The sequence below is a fragment of the Idiotropiscis lumnitzeri genome, chromosome 2, assembly GCF_059441095.1.
Source record: "Idiotropiscis lumnitzeri isolate Australia: NSW breed Sydney's pygmy pipehorse chromosome 2, RoL_Ilum_1.0, whole genome shotgun sequence".
NCBI lineage: Eukaryota > Metazoa > Chordata > Actinopteri > Syngnathiformes > Syngnathidae > Idiotropiscis > Idiotropiscis lumnitzeri.
Genome location: NC_142392.1, coordinates 21,529,904 through 21,545,234, shown reverse-complemented (window position 1 = coordinate 21,545,234; position 15,331 = coordinate 21,529,904).

The following is a 15,331-nucleotide window of genomic DNA, read 5'->3' as shown; positions in this document are numbered from 1 at the left end:
CAATAATACAGACAAATATATAAATTAGATAAATAAGAGAGTGCAATGGAAAATAATACTGAAGGGTATATAAAAACACATCACAATGCTGTTCTGCAAGGTAAGGGTGTTCTCGTGTGTGTGTGAGAGTTCAGAATGGAGATGGCTCTCGGAATGAAACTGTTTCTCAGTCTATTGGTCCTCAATTTGATGCATCTGTCGCGCCTGCCAGAGGGCATCAGGTCGAACAGGTGGGAGTTTGTGTGGGTATTGTCTTTGACGATGTTGAGAGCCCTGCTGAGGCACCGGGCGGTGTAGATGTCCGACAGTGAGGGGAGAGGGCAGCCAATAATCCTTTGCGCTGTTTTGACTGTCCTCTGGAGCCTCACTCTGTCCGCCTCAGTGCAGCCGCTGTACCAGGTGGAGACACAGTACGTCAACAGGCTCTCGATGGACGAGTGGTAGAAGGCCAGCAGCAGATTCCTGCCCAGGTTGAATTTCCTGAGGACTCTCAGGAAGTGCAGACGCTGGTGGACCTTCTTTACCACTGCTGTGGTGTTTTGAGTCCAAGAAAGGTCATCGGAGATCTGTACTCCCAGGAACTTGAACGTGTGGACCCTCTCCACACACACGCCTTCGATGCAGAGGGGGGGCGGTACCGTCTTGTTCCCCCTGAAGTCGACAACGATCTCCTTTGTTTTTGCAGTGTTGAGTTGCAGTCTGTTGTCCTCGCACCAAGCTGTCAGCCTCTTTACCTCCTCTCTGGAGGCTGTCTCGTCACCTTCCGAGATCAGACCGACCACTGTCGTGTCGTCAGCAAACTTGACGATGGTGTTGTTGCCGTGGGCTGGGCTGCAGTCGTAGGTGTAGAGGGCGTATAGGAGAGGGCTCAGCACGCATCCTTGAGGGGAACCGGTGCTCAGCGTGCGGGTGGAGGACGTGTAGGGGCCGAGCAACACAGTCTGGGGTCTGTTGGTCAGAAAGTCCTTAATCCAGATGCGTGTGAGGGCAGGGAGGCCGAGAATGTCCAGTTTGGCGACGAGGATGTCTGGGATGATCGTGTTGAATGCCGAGCTGTAGTCCACAAAGAGCATCCTTACATAGCTCTGTTGTTGTTCCAGGTGGCCCAGCACAACATGCAGAACAGTGTCGATGGCGTCCTCAGTGGATCTGTTAGCCCGGTATGCAAACTGGTAGGGGTCCAGAGTGGGAGGAAGGCAGTCTCTGATGTGCTGGAGAACCAGCCTCTCGAAGCACTTCATGATGACTGGTGTGAGAGCAACAGGACGGTAGTCATTCAGGTGGACGGCGCGTGACTTTTTGGGGACAGGAATAATGGTGGAAGTTTTCAAGCAGGAGGGGATGACTGATTGAGCCAGGGAGCGGTTGAAGATCCTGCAGAAAACATGTGACAGTTGGTGGGCACATGCTCTGAGGACCTTGCCCGGTATTCCATCGGGTCCAGTAGCTTTCCTGGGGTTAACAGCCAGGAGCGCGCGCCTCACATCGTGTTCCTCTACGGTGAGTGGGGGGGAGTTGGAGCATGAAGTGCAGGGGTGTGGCGGTTGGGGCGAGTCAAAGCGAGCGAAGAAGCAGTTAAGCTCCTCTGCCAGCGATGCACTCGGGTCTACAGAGGTCGTGCTGCTGCCACGGAAGTTGGTGATGCTCCGTAGACCCTGCCACACCTCCCGTGGTCTGTTGCTGGCAAGGTGGGCCTCCAGCCTCCCCTTGTAGATTGCCTTGGCTAGCTTGATGCCTCTGCTCAGGTCAGCACAAGCCACCCTGTACTGGGCTTTGTCGCCCGACCTGAAGGCAGCGTCACGGGCCTTGAGGAGAGAGCGGACCCTGCTGGACATCCAGGGCTTCGCATATGGGAAGGTCCGTATGGACCTGTGTAGGGACACAGTTTCCATGCAGAACTTGATGTCGTCCAGTACACAGTGCGTGTAGACATCAAGGTCCTGATGATCAAAGAGGTCCCAGTTGGTGTCTTGAAAGCAGTCCTGTAATTCATTCATGGCGTCATCACGCCAGGTTTTCACAGTCTTTGTGGTGGGCCTGAATCTGCGCCTGAGAGGGGTGTACGCAGGTGCGAGCTGCAAGGACAGGTGGTCTGACTGGCCGAGGGGGGCGAGTGGGAGGGCCCTGTATGCGTGCTTGATGTTCGAGTACACATGGTCGAGAGTGTTGTCTCCCCTCGTTGGGCACTTGACATGCTGGTGAAACTCTGGGAGTACAGTCTTTAAATTGGCCTTATTAAAGTCTCCCGCTACTATGTGAACGCCATCAGGGTGGGCCCGCTGATGTTTATTGATGACGCACGCGAGCAGCGAGAGCGCCGTGCTAGTGCTAGCGTCGGGAGGGATGTAAACAGCTGTGACGATCACTACCGTTAGCTCCCTCGGGAGAAAATAAGGCCGGCATTTAACGGACATGAACTCGATGTCGGGGGAAGAGTACTTCTCGACGATCGTGCTATCGCCGCACCAGTTCTCATGCACGTAAACACAGAGCCCCCTGCCCCTTCTATTACCGGTGGCCCTCGTCCGATCCGCGTGATGTAGCGAGCGCCCAGTCAGCTGGATGCTAGCGTCGGGGACGTCGGCGTGCAGCCAGGATTCCGATCACACTGCTGTCTCGCACATAGCGGTTTCCCAGGATTAGTAATCCCAGCTCGCCGATTTTGTGGACCACGGATCTGGCGTTGGTGAGGTAGAGACTCGGCAGTGGTTGCCTGTGGGGCCGCCGTCGCAGCCGTAGCAAGACACCGGACCTGCAGCCCCGCTTCTGCTTCCTCTCTCTGCGTCGCCTGCGCCGCCTCCCGGTCCCGATGACAAGCCACGGTGAGCCGGGCGGCCTCGCCAGTTCGTCCGGAATTTTGCGATCATAGCAAAATTCCTCTGTGATGGTTATTTCGCATCGATATCCAATGTCCTGGCGGGTATATCGATGCTGTGCCTCAGTTGGTGCCAATAAGAGCAAGCAAACACTAATAAAAAGCAATAAGGAGCACTGGGAGGGAGAGCTGTTAGCCGCTGCGTCCATGCGCGCCGCCATCTTGGAGCGTGAACCTCAAGTATCACCGCTGTAATGCCGTATATTATGGAAAAGTCTTAACAATACAACAAAATTCTGCTCTATCCTGGACTGGGTGTGTGTTATCTATTCGTGCACCCAATGTGAATATTAAAACTGCGGAGCACATGAGCAGGCTAAAGCAACAACTATATCTTAATCTGTTTTCATGGACCCTAACTTAGAATATCTTATATCTCCCTCCTTGTTGAGGAGAACCTCCGGGATGGGCGTGATGAGGCGCTATTTGAAGCGTTCTCCGGCCTTCTGGTCACACAGGTCACATGTCACCTCAAACCTGTGGAGAGAACTGGAGGAGTGGCACTTGCAAGCGAGAAGGGGGTAAATTACCTCCCTTCTGAAAATTTCAGTTTTGCATAAATTTTGTGTAATAATGTCAATCAATCATTCACTTGATGCTTGAATTTGATGAGTCCAATCTGTCTCCAATAACAATTTGAAAATCAGTACTTGGGAGTGCAATAGGGATTCAGGTTGATCAGACCTGTCCGTCCATTGCATCCTACGTGCTGTTAGGGCTTACCGGTGCCCTCAATCAGGTTTCTTTCCTGTGGCCCGTCCCTTAAACATTCACTCATACCACATACATACAAACACTTTTTCTGTCACACTTTCATTCACCAAAAAGATACTTTCCAATTCCACACAGAGACCCCTCCCTCGGCGCGTCCGCCTTGATTTCACTGAGATTTGTGCTGGCAGAACCTTAATTTTGCCTCAATTTAGCCAGCGTATGCCAAAGTTATCTAGTCGCGCATCCAATGTGAATAATCATCAAACCTGTGGGGCACATGAACAGGCTAAAGCAACAACTATATTTTAATCTGTACCGTGGACCCTAAATTAGAATATCTCATTTCTCCCTCCTTGTTGGGGAGAACCTCTGGGATGGTAGTGGTGAGGCGCTATTTGAAGCATTCTCTGGCCTTCTGGTCACACTGGTCACATGTCACCTCAAACCTGTGGAGATAACTGGAGGTGTGGCAATTGCCAGTGAGAAGAGACAAATTATCTTCCTTCCAAAACTTTCAGTTTTGCATAAATTTTGTGTAATAACGTCAATCAATCATTCACTTGATGCTTGAATTTAATTACTCCAATCTTTCTCCAAAAACAATTTGAAAATCAATACTCGGGAGTGCAATAGGGATTCAGGTTGATCAGGCCTGTCCACCCATCGCATCCTAAGTACTGTAAGGGCTTGCCGGTGACCTCAAACAATTTTCTGTCCTGAGGCCCGTCCCTACAACATTCACTCAAACCACATATCCATACAAACACTTTTCTTTCACACTTTCATTCACCAAACGATACTTTCCAATTCCACACAGAGACCCCTCCCTTGGCGCGTCCGCCTTGATTTCACTGAGATTTGTGCTGGCAGAACCTTAATTTTGCCTCAATTTAGCCAGCGTATGCCAAAGTTTACCACTGTGCGTTTGTGGATTTTCCCATTCAGTCCCCATGAAATCGTTTCTCCTGTTCCTCCTGGACGTAGCTGACGATCCTGCACCTGTGACGTCAAACAGCTCATAGATGCGGATGTTAGTCTGGTATTTATGGAATGCTGTCTTGTCCCTTAAAAGTTGTCATGTCAGGGCTGGTGTCGCATAGTCATAAAACATCTGTCGTCCACTTTTGTTACATTTGATACACATCAGTTAATAAATCAGCTGCCGAACTATTTAATCCGACTTTATACTTGGCAAACTTCTCATCAATTGCTAGACATCTCCTGTTCTAAAGATTTTCTTTAAACATGATCATAAAATGTTTCAATTAAAACCTATCCCCAAAACCTAATCCCTTTGTGTCATGGTCCGTTTTGTCCTGTCATGTTTTTGTTTTGTGTTTGCCCAGCTGGAGTGGGGGCGTTTCCTTCCAGCGCTTGTTCCTGTTCATGTCGTCATGGCTGGAGAGACGCGGCCAAAAGACGCGCCGTATCAAAGGGCGCAGTCCCAGGTGAGGGTGCTATTTCTGTATTTGATACATAGATAGAACGCACCGTATCATTGGGCGCAAACAGAACCAAGCAACCGAGCAGTCGCGCTAGCTGCTCGGTCGCGCTCACGTGTTTTTAAAATGGCAGCGGGAGTTCTGTGGTATTTTATTTTAGCTCTTAACAACGTGCTGAAGTTGTCCTTATCCAAAAATGCACCAAGTCCCTTTCTTCTCTATCCAAGATAAACAGAGGGACAGTTCTCCACTAAACACGAGAGTCATTATCAGTCCGCCTCGCCGTCTCGCTGCGGCGCAGCCCCTCAGATGGGATGCCGACACAATGCCGGCGTGAGCAAGTCACTAATCAACAAACGATGTGCGGTCACGGAGTTACATCAAAACTAAAACTATCACCCCAAGTCAACTGAATAGCATAATAGTGTAGGCCCAGCAAAATTACACCTCCCAGATTACCATACACTAGTTTAGTTAACATGCATGCACACTAAAACAGAAGATAGCATGGTTAGCGTGGCTAGCTGTTTTGAAAAAGGCAACAGGAGCAAAACTGAGTTTGGTTGTATTTTATTTAACAATGTACTCACATTAATATTGATCAGTCATTCACAAATCCTTCAAAATCATATTCTTCCGTATCAGATACAAACAGTTGGGCAAGTTCTCCCACAAACACGCCAGGTTCCCTCTCGTCATTGTCCAATTCTGTGTCGCTACTGAGCGGCTCCTCGGATGTAATGCCGGCTTTCGCGAAAGCTCTTACAATAGAGCTAGCAGACACGTTCGTCCAAGCACCTACAATCCACTCGCAAATTGTGGCATAACTTGCTCTTCGCTGTCTCCCAGTCTTTGTGAAGCTGTGTTCGCACTCCGCCATCCATCGCTCCCACGCAGCACGCAACTTCACTTTGAACGCCCTGTTTATACTAATGTCGAGTGGTTGGAGTTCCTTTGGCAAGCCTCCCGGGATGATGGCAAGCTCTGAGTTCATATGCGTGACTTGGTTTTTCACAGCGGCTGTCAGATGTGTACGCATGGAGTCACAGACCAACAGCGACGGTGACGCGTGGAAAAAACCACCGGGTCTCTTTACGTACACCTCACTCAGCCACTCTCTCATTTTGTCCTCGTCCATCCAGCACTTTTGATTGGCCTTGATGATAACGCCGGCAAGAAACTTCTCTTTAGGCAGCGTCTTCCGCTTAAAAATCACCATAGGTGGCAATTTTTGTCCGTTAGCATGGCAAGCTAGCACAACAGTAAAAGCCGACTTCTCGTGCCCCGTTGTGCGGATTGCTACCGTGCTGACCCCCTTCTTCTCCACAGTGCGGCTCGCCGGGATGTCGAAAGTCAGCGGCACCTCGTCCATATTGGTGATGTGACTGGGCTGGATACGTTTGTCAGCAATCTTTTTGCTGCAGGAAGAGCGGAAGGCGACCATCTTCTCCTTGTAATCCTCTGGGAGTTGCTGTGCGACGGTCGTCTTTGCCCGGATGGATAGATGGCGCCGTTTCATAAAACGAAAACACCAAGACGCCCCTCCTTGGAAATGTTCGATGTTCAATTCGCCAGCAAGCATTACTGCCCTCTGTCGAATGATGATGGTAGATACGCTTCTCCCAGCTGTTCTGTGAGCAGCAATCCATTGCTCGAGCTGGTATTCCTACACGGGCCACCTTGCCTTGCTTCCACGAAAACTCAGTGTAGTTTTCTCGACTTGGCGGAGTCTGTCTTCCTGCTTCCTCCACTTGCGAACCATGGATTCGTTGATTTTTAATTCCCTCGCAGCTGCTCGATTCCCATGAACATTTGCGTAGCTGATAGCTTGTAGCTTGAACTGCGCTTCTAAGAGTGTCTCTTCATTGATGCCATTTTTGCTGATTAATTGCCTGAGCAACGTGTTGCACCTGGTATATATAGGGGCATCGGGCTGCTTTGCACTGGGGGCGTGCCTTTGCATTGTCATTCACGCCCATCTCCCCTCTCACGTCCGCCTGTTGTCGTTCACGCCCATCGTTCCACGCCCGCCTTCTCTCTCTATATAAGCGGTGTGCAGGCAGTAAATGTTCGCAGTCAGCCCAGCAGTGCACTGGTTGCACTTGGTCCACATAATGGGCGCTCCACCTCAAAAGGCGCCCTGGCTTTTTTGGACGAGTTTCAGGACTTTAAAGTACGCCTTATGACTGCGAAAATACGGTAATCCAATGTATAAAAAATATAACATAGCATGAGAAAAAATATTTGGTATATTTGACAAAATGATACGTTTTTTCCGAAGTGAGATTCTGCTTAGCAACAAACCCCAAACGCTTGATAGAGCTCAATCTAGAAAGTGGTTTTAGCAAGTCAGAAAGTGAAATATTAAATGTATGTGAGGGCATATTTTAAGAGTTTGAGTTATGTTCAATGAACCATACATATACGAGCCAGCCAAACACAGCGAGAAAACCAGCGCTGACTCCAGGCGCCATCAAGTTGACAACTCCTGACATACCAAAACCTTTGAGAGAAACTGAGACTATTTGCGTTTCTCTTTCTGGTTCTTTTTATAGTTCAACTTCTTGTTCAGTTTTTCACCTTTTCACACAGCGTAATGAAGGCCAGTTGAGCAAGTGGAAAAAGTGATTTTATTGATGACTGTGGAAGGCACCGATTTCATAAGCACCGTTTCTTCTCACACCATTTTCATTAGGTACGATTAAAAAGACAACTGAAAAGCAGAATGTTCACAAATGTTGTTCCAGGCAAAGGGAATTAATTTTATTTACATGTTTGATGTAAACACAAAAAAACTCATCATCACTCAGACACAATGGTTCTTCTGACACTGATCACATTGGCTTAATGTCAATAAAAAAGCTTTGCAAAATTCAATATAACATATTTGATTCAAAATCACATTTACATCTTAACACAAAGAGTCAGTTCCTTCAGTTTTTTGTTGTCTTTTTTTAAGCTTCAAGGATCGCTGCAATTCTCACGAGCACAATTGTGACTCTCAGCACCATTTTTAGAAAATAATTTTTTAGCACAAACGCTGCAACTGAATGGCTTGTCTCCAGTGTGTGTGGCTCATTAAATGCGACTTACGATAGAAACTCTTTCCACAAACTGAGCAGGTAAAGGGTTTTTCGCCACCGTGCGTTCTTGCGTGCCTTGTTAAAGTTGATTTTTCAGTGAAACTTTTCCTACAAACTGAGCAGGAAAAAGGTTTTTCTCCACTATGGGTTCTTGCGTGTTCTGTTAAATGTGCCTTTTGAGAGAAGCATTTTCCACAAACTGAGCAAGAAAAAGGTTTTTCTCCACTGTGCGTTCTTGTGTGGATTGTTATATCAAACTTTTGAGAGAAGCTTTTGCCACAAACTGAGCAAGAAAAAGGTTTTTCTCCACTGTGCGTTCTTGTGTGCCTTACTAAATGAGACTTTCGAGAGAAGCATTTGCCACAAACTGAGCATGAAAAGGGTTTTTCTCCACTGTGTGTTCTTGTGTGCCTTACTAGAGACTTTTGAGTGAAGCATTTACCGCAAACTGAGCAGGAAAGAGGTTTTTCTCCACTGTGTGTTCTTGTGTGGATTGTGACATCAAACTTTCGAGAGAAGCTTTTGCCACAAACTGAGCATGAAAAGGGTTTTTCTCCACTGTGTGTTCTTGTGTGCCTTACTAAATTAGACTTTTGAGTGAAGCATTTACCGCAAACTGAGCAGGAAAGAGGTTTTTTTCCACTGTGTGTTCTTGTGTGGATTTGTAAATGTGACTTTTCAGAGAAGCATTTTCCACAAACTGAGTATGAAAAAGTTTTTTCTCCACTGTGTGTTCTTGTGTGCCGTTTTAAAGACAACTTTGAATTTGATGATTTCCCCACACTGAGAACATACCCAATTGTCAGTGTGACATGCCCTTTCACCTTTGCCATGCCCATCAACATCATTAGTATCATCATCGTCAAGAGCATCTGAAAATGTGTCCTCACTATGTGCTTGTGATGGCCCCCAGTGGTCTTCATCACCTTCTGTTGTCACGTGATGACTTGAGCTGCTGCTTGTCGGCTCCGGCCCTCTGTTGTCCTCACTCTCATCCTTGTTTTCATCTTCAGTCTTTATAGGGACAACGTTCAGTGGTGACTTGTCGATCTCCTCCTCCTCCCCCTCCTCCTTTTTGATGTGAGTCAAGTCTGGCTCCTCTTTCACGGAACGGAGATTGTATTCACTGACGTCTGCAGGACACAAAAAGATAAATTTGGTTTGGTCAAGTCAAAGCTCAGGCGGCAACTTTGTCTTATATTGTATCTACCGTGCTACCTTGACTTGTGCCTGCCGCATACGGAGCAATGCGTGCGACCCCGATTTGGACCGGACCATGGGGGCATTTCACAAAATTACGTCCGACGATGTAAACCTCCCTTTCCTAGCAGCACAACAGTGATAAACGAGCATTTAAAGCACGTTGCGGCTAATGCCAGATTTAATTCCTGACATGGTCACAGACGGTTCTGGAAGCGAGCTGAAGTTAGCACACACAGGCTTTTGTGTGCGTCTGATGGAACACCTGTTGTGGGACCCGAACATAATAATGGGGGCCATCGCAATATAAAGTCATTGATAAAATATGTTTACAAGTACAGTGAACCGCCGGTTATGGCGGTTAATGGGGACCGAGACCACCCGCGAAAACTGAAAATCCGCGAAGTAGCGTCGCACCTTCAAAAAAAAACAACAAAAAAACACAAAAAAACACTGTGTATATATATATACTTCGCACCTATATATATATATATATATATATATATATATATATATATAAATATATGTCAGGTTTAATCACCTAAGCATTCACTGAACATAGGCTAAATGAATGGAAGGAAGACAAGAGTTGATCTTTTACTCGCGAGGAGAACGAACGGAGGTGTGCTCAGTTACATCTCCTACTTCGTTCTGGCGCACACTTCGCTGAGCCCTCTATTTTATTAGGGAAGTCCCTAACAATACAATGTATTTGCACTAAGGGATGAAACATCTCAGACACAAGAGGAAAGACAGACATCAATGGCAGTCATCCACTGATTGAAAAGGCAGATATGCCCTTTTAGTGCTTTGGTACTAAATGTCTCAGTCCTTTTGTTTCAGAGGTGTGTCTCGGCACACCTCCTTTGATGTTGCAGACGTTGATCCAGTCTTCAGGCATCCGCTTCTCTGTGAAGTCTTCTCATCCATATGGTCAAACATAGGTCACGCTGTGGAACAATTCTTTTGCAATACTAATAGAGTAAAATATGGGATAAAATATATCTTCAACCTAACATTTCCCTCCTGTTTATCACATATTTACTCAAATTCTCACATCACCATACGTCAGTCACTTCAGTGAGATATTTTTTGACTGTAAGATCATATTTATGAAAAGAAATACATTTACACTCAGAGGCAATGTTAATTATTCGCAGTTCCCAGGGTCTGGAAACAATTCAGGTTGGTCATAAACCATATCATTATTTTCATCATTGCCATTACCTTCTTGATCAGGGCCAAACAAATGATACATTCGAGCCATCCGGTTCTCCATGGGCGATTTTGCTGTGATTATCAATCTGTTAATCAGAGAACGCATACACGAATACAACAGCATCCTCACAAGGTCAAGAATGCTGCAAAAACTGCGATTGATACCAAATTGAGGACACTAGGGCTCTGTATTGTGCAAAGGCATTCATCCAGGAACTTCACGTGGTGGCGTCAAGACCAGTTGTCCTTTCATTTTACCATTAAGAGTCCTGAGACCTCTATGGCCCTGGTTAGACTACCACCCACCGCTGTGTTGTTGGGAATTAATGTGCAACATTGTTCCCCGAACATAGCACAAACACCATCTCTCTAAAGGAGTGGAAGAGTTTAAACCTGGCTAATTTTATTCGATGTCCTGCATCTTGTGTCACTGTTATTCTGTGGAATGCTGAGTGTGTGGCTGGTGAAGCTGAACAAAGAAAGTGAAAGAATGTGAGGTTTGGGAGGTTTTAGGTCGGTGCCTGGCGCAGACAGATACCTCGAGGGGGAAGGGATGCACAAGAAACTGGACCCTTCAGCCACAAGCAGGAGGGGCCACCACTTGAAGAAAGACCAAGAGGAGCAAGCTAAAGTTAACTGCAGCATACACATAGCCAATAGAATCATGCCAGGATGCCTTTGTCTCTGTGTCATTTGCATATTGTGTCTATAAATTAATGCTGAACAGCGAAGACAAAGAGAGCTGTATTGAGAGGGACCCAAACTCAAGTTGTAGATTTGTGTGTTAGGAATAAATCCACTCGTGTGTGAAAATGCCGGCTTCCTGATACCTTTCTATTGCAGAACGAGCGCGCATATTGTTGGATGAGTGAGAGTTGGGTAAAGTCACAAATTGGAGTCAGATTATTAATTTGAGTTTACATTGGTTTAAAATTAAATTCTAACATTGATTTAAAGATAAATTCCAACAATTTATGGTGACGCCGACGCGATGCATGAGAGGTAAAAGAAGTTTGGAACTTCGAGAAAAACCACAAGAGTCTGCGACTCGGGTCTGGGACCCACGTCCACACCAGGTGACGACCTGATAGGAGCCGCACATCCGATCGTCTTTCCTCTTGGGCCCACAGTGAAACAAGGTAAGCAGAACCCTTTCAAATTCTGCACATTGGCAACGCTAAATTATAAGAGGAAGGAGGAGCGGAACGTAGTAAGCGTAAAAGTGTTGGACGCTATTAGGGTGTAAAATCTGGGATTTACCTTCTAGCATAATTAATGGCGATAGTTATTGGCGCAAAAATAAAAAGTGTAACAGTGTGGACGTAAATAGGGTTTAAAATCTGGGATTTACCTACTAGAATAGTTTGGAACTATTCGTGGTTAAGATACGGTATAAAATCTGGGATTTACGTATCGGGACACGGTTTAAAATCTGGGATTTACGTGTCTGTGTGGAAGCTGTGTAAATGTGAAGGCTAAAATTGTTCTGCGTAAGAAGTGTGTTTGGGACACGCACGAGTGGATTTTGATTTCAAGATGGCGAAGGAGAGGAAGTGTGATAGTGGTCTCAGGTCCCGGGTGTGGCACGGAGATTAAGAATAAATTAATAAAAATGAAACCTAAAAAAGAGAAGAAAAACATGAAGTAGGGATGAAATAAGAAAAGAGAAAGAAAAAAGCTAGAGAAAAGAGAAGAAATTGTGTCAGTGTAGAGATTGGAAGTTCAATAAGAAAAGAGAAAGGAACAATTAATGTTCCATTGAAAGGAGGATGATGAAACAGGCAGTATTGAAGAAGATGTGACTTGAACAAATGAAAAGGATAAGAATTAGGGTCTGCTGTAAGGAGGAATTGAAGAAATAAATATTTTATGTTTCATACTTTAGTTGATGGTCTTTCTATTAAGGTAACTGTAATTAGTAACTGGAATGAAATGCACAGATGGAAATGACACAAAGAAAAAAGATTGGTGTTATGAAATCATAATTGAATGAAGCTTTTGAGAGCATGAGAAACCTTTGCAAGAGCATAGGTGGTTCCTGACTTTGTAGTTTGTGATTTGATACCTTGATTGTTTGAGTGGCTTTGGTAAGGCTACAGTGAATTTGGAAAATTAAAGGAAAAAATAAGAGTGAGAAAGATTTTACAGAAGGCAATGGGTAGAGGTGTAATCGTAAAATCATGAGTGTGCTGTCACAAAGAGTTAACAGCTCTTTGAAGTTAGATGCTCGTTCCCAAGTAGGGGGAGGAAGTCAGAGAAAGAGGATGAAGTGATTGAAAAAGTGGAAGAAAAGACGGAATGTCTGAGAGGCATTTATCCACAGTTGCCAGACTCGCAACAGTATGTGTTTGAGCCGCCGCCTGTTCCGACGGCGCAATTAATGGCCCCGTAGTCACCTTGGGGGGGCAGAATGGTTTGAGATGCAAAAGATAACGATTCACGGATGGCATCAGCGACCATACAATTGATCGAACAGGCTGTGAATAATGAGAGAGAGGGTGCGCGGAGAACAGCAGGGGAGTGTGGAGACGCCCGTGCTGGCCCCGGGGGGGGGGGGGGGAGCACCAGCAGGAACATGTAAACATTTCAGACACAAGAGGAAAAACAGGCATCAATGGCAGTCGTTAACTGATTGAAAAGGAAGATATGCCTTTTGGTGCTCTCGAAAGAAGGTCACAGTCCTTTTGTTCCAGAGGTGTGTCTCGGCACCCCCCCCCTCGATGTGGCAGACGTTGACCTAATCTTCAGGCATCTGCCTCTCCTTGAGGTGTGGAGCAATTTTTTTGCAGTGCTAGTGTAGTAAGGTACGGGATAAAATATATGTATTCAACCGAACAATAAATACAAATTAGCAGGGAATTAGAACACAAGTTAAACACTGAAACATGCAGGGGATGCCTGAGGAACAGCAGGGCGGCGACAATCTTAATAAAATTTAAATTTTTAAGCAAAGGGATTATAGTTTTGGGATAAGTTTTAAGTGAAGTATTCTATGAACATGTTGAAAGAAAATCTTTGGAAAGGGGAATATCTAGCCATTGGAGATTGGTTTACCAAATATAAAGTTGGACTAAATAGTTTTGTAGATGATTTATTAACTGATGTGTATTAAATGTGACAAAGGTGGAAGACAGATGTTTTTTTTGACTGTACAACGCGAATGCTGACATGACAATTTTAGAGGATATGACATCATTCCATAAATACCAGACTGCGAACATTCGCATCTATGAGCTGTTTGATGTCACAGGTGCAGTTTCGTCAGCTACGTCCAGGAGAGGAGAAACAACTTCACGGGGAGTGAATGGGAAAATCCAGAGACCCACAGTTGTAAATTTTGGCATACGCTGGCTAAATTAAGGCAAAATTATGGATCTGCCAGCACAAATCTCAGTGAAATCAAGGCGGACGCGCCAAGGGAGGGGTCTCTGTGTGGAATTGGAAAGTATCGTTTGATGAATGAAAGTGTGAAAGAAAAAGTGTTTGGATGCATATGTGGTTTGAGTGAATGTTTAAGGGACGGGCCTCAGGACAGAAAATTGTTTGAGGTCACCGGCAAGCCCTTACAGTACTTAGGGTGCGATGGGTGGACAGGCCTGATCAACCTGAATCCCTATTGCACTCCCGAGTATTGATTTTCAAATTGTTATTGGAGAAAGATTGGAGTAATTAAATTCAAACATCAAGTGAATGGTTGATTGACGTTATTACACAAAATTTATGCAAAACTGAAAGTTTTGGAAGGAAGATAATTTACCCCTTCTCATTCTCACTGGCAAGTGCCACTCGTCCAGTTCTGTCCACAGGTTTGAGGTGACATGTGACCGGTGTGACCAGAAGGCTGGAGAACGCTTCAAATAGCGCCTCACCACGCCCATCCCGGAGGTTCTCCTCAACAAGGAGGGAGATATAAGATATATTCACATTGGATGCGCGACTAGAGAACACACATCCAGTCCAGGATAGGGCAAAATTTTCTTGGATTGTTCAGACTTTTCCATATAATACAGGACCACAGCAGTGATACTTGAAGTTAATGTCGAATTAGTGGCACTGTTTTTATGGAAAATTACTCACTTAACGCAAGGGTAAGTTGTTGTAGAGGAGATATTTCAGACAAAAATGACCCTGAAGTGGTCACAAGCACGTGTCTCATGTTGGATGTATGAAATTTTATTCTGATATTTTCCATTGGAACGTATTTCATTGTTTTTAGGACTAAGACATTGTAAAACACTGTTTGGAAGAACTTATAGAATACCTCAAATTTAAGAACAAATGGGAAATAGTTGTTAAAGCAACTTTAGCTGACCATATGTGAAAAGTGTTAGGAAAACAAAAGACAGGCGCAAATTTAGAGTGACAAGGATCTTTCTGTCTCCCAGCAGGGGCACTAATATAGTGAAGCCAGGATACTGGGTGCTTGTAAGAAGTTTGAAGATAAGACATTTGTAATTACCCAAGGGGGAAGGAGGGGTTAGTAACAGCTCTCACAGCTGTAAAGATAGCAGAAAGGTCAACATTGGTTTATTCGACACGTTGTAAAGAGGTCACACGTTGTAAAGAGGTCACGTTGGTTGAAATCTCCTACAAAGGAGACACCAGACTAAGAGGTTTATACAGAGTTACAAGCGGGACAAAATTTATTTAAGAGGAACTGTCCTCACTTGAGGCCGAGGCCAGATCTGCTGACCAGCATGATGGTCACCAGCTAAATGGGGACACCTCAGGTGAGATTGGCCGTGCCGTGCATCAGATATTTCTGGCCCGTTGGGGTCGATGTTGCTGTGTCTTTCAGG